At 43.5% G+C, this 9,600-nt stretch overlaps 1 protein-coding gene across 1 annotated transcript in view; it reads left to right on the top strand.

Annotated features, from left to right (window-relative positions):
* The first annotated feature begins 2,781 nt into the window (after positions 1-2,781).
* Positions 2,782-9,600, top strand: part of PLAT (plasminogen activator, tissue type) — a 22,302-nt gene continuing 15,483 nt past the window's right edge. The window contains exon 1 of the mRNA XM_011372772.2: positions 2,782-2,947. The gene's annotated coding sequence lies outside the window, so the exon portion shown is untranslated. The remainder of the gene's footprint in view (positions 2,948-9,600) is intronic.

Here is a 9,600-nt window from a genome sequence, read left to right as displayed (position 1 = left end):
TTATTTTGAAGTAATTTCAAACTTGCAGAAAACTTGCAAGGTACAAAGAACTCTAGTATGGCCTGGTGAATGATTCTTAACAAGAACAAACATATTTAAGGGCACTTCCTAGTCACTCGGCCTAAAAAACATAAGAAATGCTATTTCTTTGTGTTCATGTAGAATTCAGGTCACTGGTACGGCTGACCAACTTGAGAATCTCTAGTCTGGATAAGTTCTGGACAGTGCTTCCCACAATAACACCATTTCAAACCCATTGTACTATTTACCCATCCCTTGAAAAGCTAAAATTAAACCTTCTTAGATTGTATACGGAATTTCTCTCTTCTGGTCCCAAATCGCTTTGTCATAAGCCTCTTGTTCATCTCTTTTTGCCTGAGTGTCCACAGACGTCGCAACATTTCTTCCTCGGCTGATTGGGGTCTCAGTGTGGACCTTGTTCTCCCGCCCCATCTCTAAATCCACTTGGGTGATAAGGGGCCGCCTGATGGTGACCCAGGCATTCTGCGGGGGAGAGGCCTCTCCACAGACACCGTGTCAGGCTGGGAAAGCTCTGAAAGAATACTTGCTTTCAGTTTCCCTGTGCCCACTTTGTCTCTGTGTTATCTGGGCCTGGATTTTATTTCTCCTCCTTAGAAGCAAAGGGCTTTGATACAATTTTCCCAGGATATGATTTCACCAAGATTTTTTTCCTCCGCAGCAATCCCCTAGCTAAAATCAAGGCTCCCCTTGTGTTAGTATCAACCTCCCTACATCTACTTCTTCCTTCTCAGGCTTCCCCGGAGTCCTCAGGGTCTGTGAAAGGGAAAACGGTATTTAGTAGGAACACAAAGTTACCAGAACGTGTGACCAGGGCATTAATCAGTCTGAGTCATTTGGGAGTATTTCAGCAAAGCTCAGAGGTACCTGCTGGTGACCTGAAAACCCTCTCCTCTCAATCTCCTGCTCTTGGTCCAAACCACTTTGTCATAAGCCTCTTTCTCATGACCCCAACCTCCTGGAATCCCAACGCAGGACTGGTGGGAGGGGGCAACAGACAGACCCTCCCCACTGGACGCTACTTTGAAGTTTCACTGATTAGATTTGCATTTTAACTGGGGGACAAAAACCTGAAGGAAAGAGTTTCTAAAGGCGGAATCGTAAGTGTCCTGGCAGATGGTGGGGAAGGACTCTCCCTACCCCCTCCTCGATCACATTCTGCCCCCCTGGAATGGTCACTGCCCAGGCTTTAGGAGCCAATACCCAGACTACAGGCTCTGTGTGATCTACGGATTTAAGTGTGATCGTTCAGGAGCAAATCATTCTCTCTAGGAGTTCAAATTTAAGTCTCAGCACCACCCTTCCACCCCTACTGAACCCAAATGCCAGAAAAAGCCTCTGCCTCTCACCATGGTATACCATGCCACAGGAAAGTAGCCATGACTTTGTGGGGCAGGGCTGCCCTCTGCTGCAGCTTATCTGATGTCCTATCTTCAATGCTTGGTCCCCCACGTCCCCTTTCCTAATAACAGCCATTGACAGAGCTTGACAAAAATACAGAAAAACAGTTTGACTTTGCCCACAACTGACTTATTTTCCAACCTCAAAATCAGCTCTCCTCGCTTGACAAATAAGAGCATATTTAGGATGAGAATACGTGAAATCTAGCCTGTCCTAGAACAACTCGTCTTCCCACAATTTTCTCTGCCATCCTTCTGTCCCTTCCCCCCGCATCCTTTCTCTTACTTCTCTCTCACTGTCACAATGCCTTGTCTCAGCTAGACGTCGACCAATGATGATAGATACCACTTACTGAGCCCTGGGATGAGCCAAGGATCTTAACCACATTGTCTCTAATTCACATGTGACCTGTAGATGCTAAAGCTCAGCATAACTGAAAAACTTGACTGAGCTCACATCCTTCATTACTGGTAGAACTGATTCAAACCTAAGCCTTTCCCCTATACTATGTGGCTTTTCTTTATCAGTCATGTAAGGTATTAACAAGTCAAACAGGTTGCCTATTTCCAGAAGTATTTACATTTAAGAGCAAACTCTAGCACCCTGAAAAGCTTCCATCTACTTAGCAGATGGGTGGCAGTGATAGAATTTCAGGCAAGGCTGGGCAGAAGAACAGTTCAGGCAGAGCACTGGCTCAGCACCCCCGCCCCCTTTATTCCACGGCCCCACTCAGGAAATGCTGGAGCCGAAAAGACCTCGGTGACTACTGATTCACTTTACTGAGAAGGAAAATGATTTTCCCCATGATTATAGACGTGAGGAGTGGCAGGGCATGTGCTTGATGAAGCAGATTCCTGGCTGGGGCACTTTCCACTGCAGGTAAGCAGGCGAGTATGCCCGCCCTTAACTGCCCCCATCCTTCTTCCAAATGCTCCAACCCTGGCATTTCCTCTGCTTGGAGGGTAGCTGGTCCACCTGTCCAGTCCTTCCAACCTCTTGTGTCCAGAGAGGCAGAGTTATTGCTGGAGATTCTAGAAGAACCCCTCAGTCTCCTCAGTGTGTATTTGTTTAGAATTGTAAAGACGGCTTTTGGTGACAGGGGCTTACAGCCAGCTGATCCTAAGGATTCCTTTTAGGTTATTGAGACGAAGATTCTAAAGAAAGATGACTCCTAATCTCCCTTCGTCCAATTCCCAAATTCCTGTGATTCGATGACATCAGGACCATGAATAATCGGGCTGGCCCCAAGCCAGGATAGGCTGTGCAGCTTCCATCATGAACTTCCTCTCCTTCTTTATAAAAACAGGCCCGCCCCATTTGACTCCCTCATGGCTCTGTCCACTGGACATCCTCCTGCTGCAGAGAGATCCGCCCATGAGGGGCCACCAACCCCACCCCCTGCCTTGAAATTTAAAGGAGGCCGGGAGCTGTGCAGAGAGATTGACGCTGAGGTCCTTCAAGACGCGGAGCTGACAAGAAAACCTGGGAAGGAAGTCAAGGAGTCGCGGTAGGTTGAATTCTTTGCCTTTCTATCCACCAGGCTCCTCTTCTGTCTCTTAAAAGTCTTTCTGGCAAACTAAGCCATTAAAAGTATGCCTAAATGAGGGAGTGGCTTTGTAATCCAGGCAAAAAGAGCGTTAGCTAGAGTCTGCACACAAAAAGAGATTTTTTTTTTTTTTTGAATCTGCATTTAGTTAGGATAGGCTGAAGCGTTTTAGAAGGGCAAAGTAGTCAGGGGAGTAGAGAAAAATAGGAGGGAGTTATTTCTTGGAGCAGAAATCTCTGCAGAGTAAAGGCAAACATGAAAAGAATTGCACAAAAATTTTCTGAATAGAAAACGGGAGCACCTCATGACTAACAGGCAAGAAATGTAAAATCAGCTGTTTTCAAACACTAGGCAGCCTTCCTCAATAAGCCCATGGAGAAATTGAGGCTGAGGATGGGCTGGAGAGTAACTTACCTCCAGAGCATAGTAACTAAGTGGGAAGTACTGAGAAAGACAAGAAAATGTTCAGAGAAATGCCTCTGATCTTCCCCCCATTCCCCCGCACCATCTCTGCTGGACAGTTTTGTCTTCTGGCTTTTTGCCTAGTGTGCAAGTGTGAGGTCCTCTTTAAAGAGTTTTCAGTTACAGGGGAAAATGACATCCATTTCTTTTATTCTTAACGCACTCTGCAGGAAGCATATCAAGGCTCTCTAGATTTTCACTGTTATTATCTTTATTTTCTTAACCTCACAGGGAGGGCAGGAGGGAGGGAGAAAGGGAGGAAGAGAAGGAGCTCATGCTGAGCTCCCAGGTAACTAAGGACAATCTCAAGCACAAAGAAGTGTGGTAAGGATGATTTATTTGGTGGCCAAGTTGGAATAATAATGGTCTCCTGCAGCTGATTAATGACAGAAAAGAAATTACATGTTTGTGGGTGTATGCATTTACAATCCCATGAAGAAATTCTGCAAATACAATCGTTAAGTGGAGTTCACTCAAAGGACTTCCTAGTAATTCTTGTCTGTGGGAAGGAAGACTCATGCTGGGATCTGGACACTGACTTGTCTAGAATCAATATATGACGGTCAGAGTGAGCTGCTGGGTGAGTGCTTCCTGTAAGAGCAAAGCCAGACTTAGGGCACAGCAGGGATGCAGTGAATATTAAAACAGAAATAGTTGCATCCTATCTATCAATTTATCCTACCTAAAATGTTCTCAAAGACATCAGTTTCCATTCTCTGGAGTTTGTCACGAACAAATGATAGCCAACCTCTATCCAAATGGCTCCGTCTCTGTCCAGACTTTCCAAGACAATCTCCATTTATTTTGTGAAGCCACATATCAGACTCTCCCAGTGTCTGTTCTATACTCAGTTGTTTTATCACAGGCCTGGAACTGTTCATGCATCCAGGGAGTAGCTGAGAATAGCAATGATGCTGTTATTCGTTTGTGCTCATTGAGGCAGGAGGCTGGGACTCGGCTTTTATTTCCTCCGGGCCTAACACATTGATAAGCAGAGCTGAAGATCAGCACATTTCAAACTATTATAACAAGCAGCCCAGCCACAGCTTTGGTGGTGTGGCTTGAAGCAACCATAACCATGTAAAGCTTTTGTAAATAAGTGGCAGGGACCACAGAGCAATTGAAGAAATTTACCGTCCAAGTGAGGTCTGCTACTGATCTGCCAACAGGAGTTTTTCTGGTCATGAGATTTTACATCAACTTAAGGAGCCCTTTGGCTAGGGTCAGCATTTGGAAGGAGCAGTGCAGAACCTCCAGAGCGTCCAGAGTGTGTGTAGGTTATTCTCGATCGGATGGCTGAGGTGGCAACATGGTTCAAAGCAATGGTAATGGTCTTAGCTGCAGTCAAAATTTCAAATCCATATACTTCTCTGAGATACACGGTATCTGGTTATGAGGAAAAATTTGGGTGTTGAGTTGAAATGTTGAGTTTCACTTGATTATTTGGCATTGTGCATCTCCAGTCTCAGAATAAAATTTCTATTTTCTGTGAGTGAGTTTCAGCTCTGTTCTGAGAAGATGGCTAAGATGGACGATGAGTGGCCAGAATACTCTGTCCATTCCTTCTTTGGTCCATTCGCTTCACATGGAGGAAAATTCTGTCCATAGTTTCAGGTTGTACACCTCATCCTAGTCAACCAGCTCACAAAATCATGTGGTGGGTCTCAAATCGAAGCAGATGAAAAATGAGGATGATTTAGACTCACAGAAAGTTTGAGCTAGAATGAATCTTAGAGAGGAGCTGCTCTGGTCGAACACTAAGTCCAGCCACATGGTCTCCTGATTAGTTGTCTACTTACATATGAGGACAGCACAATCCCATGAAGAAATTCTGGAAATACAACTGTTAAGCGGAGTTCACTCAAAGGACTTCCTAGTAATTCTTGTCTGTGGGCAGGAAGACTCATGCTGGGATCTGGACACTGACTTGTCCAGAATCAATATATGACGGTCAGAGTGAGCTGCTGGGTGAGTGCTTTCTTAGTGATATTTTGTACATTTAACATTCCATGCTCTTGCCTGGGAAATAGACTTCTGTAGATGGGAGGAGAGAAACAGATAAACCTCTTGATCACCTGAAAATTAAACTATGACAGAAGGCAAAATGAACCAGGTGCTGGGTGCACAGCAGGCATTTCATAAATATTTTTTGAAGGGATAACTCAGGCAAGTTCTGGTGCAGATCATGATACCCCAGGAAATGCTAACCAGACAACCTTCCTATAGAACTAATAGAATTGGGTCTCCGTAGCAGCTGCCCAATGCTATCCATGCCGGTGGCCATGATCTGGAAGGTGACTCTTGGCCAGCAGGCCCAGCTGAGGTGCACAGGATGGCCATGTGATGTGCCTGGCATGTACACCAGTGGTTTGGAGGGGTTTGTTTGGGGATTGACCTTCAAATCCTGATTCTACCTGGAGCTTCTGACCACTTCAAGGTCAGGCCGAACCCAGATACTGGGACACCTTTGTATTAAGAGACTTTTCTGTTTAGTATATATTTATAAATATTCGATCAACTTATAACTAGACATTAAGGAATCCAAACTGAACTCCTCTCCCAAAGGCCCCCACGTCCTTAGACTTCTGGGGCTTTCCAAACCACACTTCTTCCTAGGGACACCCTGAAAGGGAGACCCTGGGGTATGTGAATTATATTTTTTTGCCCAAAGAAAGATGTTTGTGTTGAAGAGTAAAAGGCTCTGGCTGCTTGTTGCTATTGCCCCAGGCCCCAAGCAAAGGGCCCATCTTAGAGATATGCTCTGTCAAGAACACCCCTCTTCATTGCTTGGCTTACTCCTACTTTTGTTCAATAAACAGATTATACGGTATCTATTCCAAAAAGCCTACCTTAACAGCCTCTCACCTCCAAAAAATGTGAGTTAGATCACCCTCCTCCACATTCCAGTAGGACCCTTTCTTTTTCTGCATTCCCACCTTCCATTCCCCACCCCGCTGCGTATCCCAGCACCGATCACACTAGACGATAATTGTCTAGTTACTTGTCTGTCCCCTTCCTAAACTATGAGTTTTTGAGGGCACAGTATATGTGTCTTTATATCATGAGCCTTGTCTGGTGCATGGTTCATGCTTAATAAACATTTGATAGCGAATCCAGAGAGTGAGTAAATCATCACCTGTGAATTCAAGAAAGGAGAAAATTAGACAGAGCTTGAGGTTGAGGTGGATGGGATGGGGATCTGAAAGACACTGGAGATTCTCAAGCCCCTTTGTTAGAGATCTTTGTATGAGCAGTTTGATGTCAGCTGTTTCTTGAACATAGGGGACAGGAGTCTAGGCGAGAAAGATAAGTCTAGTAACCTACTATGAGCCGTCTAAAAAAAGACTACCAGTTGACTTCTCTGCTGGCTATTCACATTTTGTCATGTTCTCAGAAAGGGAAACTTGTTTTATTTTGCCTCATTGTAGCAAGAGCCAGTGTCTGCTACCTGGGCCGCAGAGAGAAAAGGAAGGTTTTTGTTTTGTTTTGTTTTGTTTTGTTTTGTTTTGTTTTGTTTTGTTTTGTGGGGAGCAAAACAAAACAAAACAAATGTTAAGCAATGAGGATTATTTTTCTCATGTAATGTCTCTGGTTTTCAAACATCCATGTGGTCTGCATTAGATGGGTCTTATCGGTAGTGAGGGCCTGATCTTCCAGCTGTCTTAGCTGCTAATTCCGGCTTCTTCCCAGAGTCCAGAGTAGTCCTGGCATGTGTGGTGCACGTAGGCCTGAGAAAGGCAAATAAAAAGACAGATTGAAGCTAGGATAAAAGACACCATCCCATATCCAGGAAACAATGGCTCCTGTTAATGCTGATCTCTGCACACAGAAGGGCGTGATTCTATCAACTGTAAAGAATCTGGTTACAGGTTATCATAAGACATCCAGGTAATCTAGAAAACAGTATTTGGGATTAACACGAGCACAGTGAGGACCCCATAAAGCTTGGCATCCCTTCTGCCTTTGCAGCTTCTAATTATTTTTCCAGAAAGAAGCTGTAAACTTTGGTGCTCCCATGACAGTAAGTACAGATAACCCTGTTGTGCACCAGTCATCAAGTACCAGACTTTACCTGCTTCTTCTATAATTGCTGTAACAATTCAACAAGATGGAAATGACTAGCGCATTAGAAAAACCAGGAAACCATACACACAGCCTGTAAGTGATAGGTGGAGTTTGAAGTTAAGACTCCAGAGGCTGTGTTCCTCACATCATGACATGCTACTCTCTCAAATACCAACTTTGAACTCATTAAAAACATTTCCAGTCAGCATCGGGACACAGCAAGGAGAAGTGGAAAAAGTGTCAGTAGAACTGGGTATTCTGGGTTTGAGTCCCAACACAAGTTGTCTCCTTAGGGCCAAGTCCCTTATACTTTTCGGAGTTCAATTCTCTTATCCGTAGAAGCAAGATAATAATATTGCTTTAAATGATTCATTGGATGTAAAAGGGTGTTGTAAACTACGTCTGGCAAGTGGTAGGTACTTGAAAAACCTGGTGAGTAAGTGGTATTAATCTATTTCTCAAAAATATACTCTAACGTCACTTTCATGTGAGTCCAGTAAAATGCGGACAAATTCATGAACCGATACAATGAAAGCTTTCGATAATTTTTTTCCTGATTCAAGTGTGTTGAAATCTGAAGGTTGTCTGAAGAATTATCAAATTATTGCTCATTTAATTACCATGCGGTGATATTTGCTTTAGGGAGTGGAAGGAACATGCGGAACTATCCTCATTGCTTAACAAGAGGCTCTTTTAGATTAACATTAGATTGCACAGTTTGTTTAGATACAAGCTTTGGAGTTAACATTTTATTGCGCTGACTAATTGAGTTAGTTTTGCCAGCTGAACTTTGTTTTCTCTTCACAAGGATCTAAGTTTATTAGAAAAAGGTTTCTTTTTGTTTTTATCATAGGCGAAGGCAGGATGGACTTCTAGTTTCCTAGACCCACAACCAACACTCCCTTAGCTCCCTCAAATAACTAGGATTACCTGGCAGAGGGTGGAATTTTGAGGATATGATAATGCTCAGTATGGATTTTCCTGAGTAGTCAGGTTAATACCATCTAACTTAGACACAGGTCATATGCCTATACTTTGAAGATGCTTTGGAGAGACTTCTCCCCTTAGTAATTGAATGGAGATGGGTAGGGGGCAGGAGAAGACTCCAGCCTAGTCACTTCATTGGAATGGATCAAATTAGATAGGAAATAGACACTTGCTCTGTTGTCCCTTAGTTATAAAGAGTTCTGTTCAGGGAGAGGAAAAATAAGCTTTGGCACATGGAAAATTACCCTTTTGAAAGGTTAGGAATTGCTTATATGATGGCGGTTTTTGAAAATGGTTTTTATTCTGAGTGCGTGGCCTCTATAAAAAGGAGAACCTGTGTAAGTGGGACCAGAGCTACCAGGCTAAGGTCTCCTGTCCTGGCCTCTGACTCTGGTTCAAACAAAAATGAGCTTTGTGGGAGCTTACCATCTTCTCCAAGACCTGCTTCCTCTTCCCATCTCACCTCGTCTCTTGTCCTAACTGGTGACATGCCTTTTCTATTTCAAAGAGTTCTGATCATTTCTTTTCTAATTTGTTGGCATCTATCCTGGGCCATTGTAGTTGGGGAGTGGAGGGAGGGTGGGTGTTGTTAGTTTTAAAACCATGCGTCACTGTAGGGTATTTGGTACTCTTGGAGACTGACCTTCCCTTAGGTTTTCAGAGAGAAGCTTTGCAAAGCAATAATAACCCAAGGATCTCCTTTACCAAAGATTCAGATAGCAAACCTTGCACGTGGTGTAAAATTTGATCATGGTATCAATTTACTTTTGTCCCTCCTTTGCAATTTCCGTCATCTTCTAGCTTGCTCATGTGTCTGACTTTTTCTTGCTGACAAGAGAAGAAACTACAAGTCCTCCAGTTCTATATCTTCTGGGGCAATTGCATTGTATGTATCTAGAATCATAGAACCTGACTGATTGAATATATTTGTACAGTTCCTTTATTGCAAATTGCTTTATTGCATGTAGTCGTGTATTTAAATAAAAGTACTTATACCTGTTTATAAGTGTTTTACAGTTTACATAGCACGTGCACATTCACTGTTATTTGTTCTCACAATAGAAAACACAGAATGTTGGCCCTGGGGAAGACTTGAGAGT

This window comes from Pteropus vampyrus, unplaced genomic scaffold (assembly GCF_000151845.1).
Source record: "Pteropus vampyrus isolate Shadow unplaced genomic scaffold, Pvam_2.0 Scaffold8, whole genome shotgun sequence".
NCBI classification, from domain to species: domain Eukaryota; kingdom Metazoa; phylum Chordata; class Mammalia; order Chiroptera; family Pteropodidae; genus Pteropus; species Pteropus vampyrus.
The sequence above is the reverse complement of the archived record's forward strand: the minus strand, read 5'-3'. Positions and strand labels throughout refer to the sequence as shown.